Source organism: Mauremys mutica, chromosome 22 (assembly GCF_020497125.1).
Source record: "Mauremys mutica isolate MM-2020 ecotype Southern chromosome 22, ASM2049712v1, whole genome shotgun sequence".
Lineage (NCBI taxonomy): Eukaryota > Metazoa > Chordata > Testudines > Geoemydidae > Mauremys > Mauremys mutica.
The window spans coordinates 21,260,957-21,261,908 of NC_059093.1; the positions used below are offsets into that span (position 1 = coordinate 21,260,957).

General features: G+C 54.9%; 1 non-coding gene across 1 annotated transcript; it reads left to right on the forward strand.

Moving 5' to 3' along the window:
- The first annotated feature begins 858 nt into the window (after positions 1-858).
- TRNAI-UAU lies at positions 859-952 on the forward strand. Its single transcript has 2 exons — positions 859-896; positions 917-952. It is a non-coding gene; the product is annotated as a tRNA-Ile (tRNA).

The window sequence follows — 952 nt, forward strand, 5'->3', positions numbered from 1 at the left end:
CGTAGCCAAAGAGCAGGGCCTCAGACTGTCCCAGTAAGAGAAGCCCTGACACCGGCAAACAGTGATTGTGATTCTGTCTTTCCTACCTCTGTGACTAGCTACATGAGACTCATCTACCTGCATTGTTAACGTCTAGGCCTTTCCAGACAGGTGTGAAAATCCACATCCTAACAGCTGCCCCTGGGCTCCCCTTTGCCAGCTGCCTGCCATCTCCCTGCTGTTCACGCTGGCAAAGCCCCCAGCCAGCCCTGTGTGCCCTGCCTTCCCCTGCCAGCGCGCGCCCTCCGCGCCATGGGGAGCTGGGGCCATTGCGGGGTTTGCTGCTTTGTGCTCATGGAAGCAGCCTGTCACATCCCTGGACAAGGATCCGTTTGGTGTCCCAGCGGCTCATCTTCCCACGGGGCGCCCTGGGTGCAAGGACTGTGGGCAGCACGAGGCTTCTTCTGTATATCTCTGGAGTAGCCTCTAGCCACCCTCCCCCCTGCCTGCACACAGCCGCTAGCTACCTTCCTCCCGGGACCCTGAGCTCCCCCCTGCCTGCACACAGCCCCTAGCTATCCCCTCCCTGCACCTTGAACTGGCTGAAAGGCTGAAAATGAGATGAGATCAGGTTAAGTCTTTCTAACATATGTTCCCAGATGGAAAAAAAGTGCCAGGAAAAGCAGGCAGTCTTAACCAGCTCTGTTATTACACAGGGAAGAACAAAAGGGTCAAATGGTGCCTGGAACCCTTAAGAAGAATCCACCCCACCGAGTACCAACACTTGTTGCTATCTGCTCTCAGCCCCACTGAGAATGTTTTGGGGTCACTCCTTGCCTGTATCAACCTATGGAACTGGGAGAATAACAAATAACAGGTGCTCCAGTGGCACAATTGGTTAGTGCACAGTACTTATAGGGCAGTGCTGAGAGAAGCTATGCTGAGTTTGTGAGTTCAAGCCTCACCTGGAGCC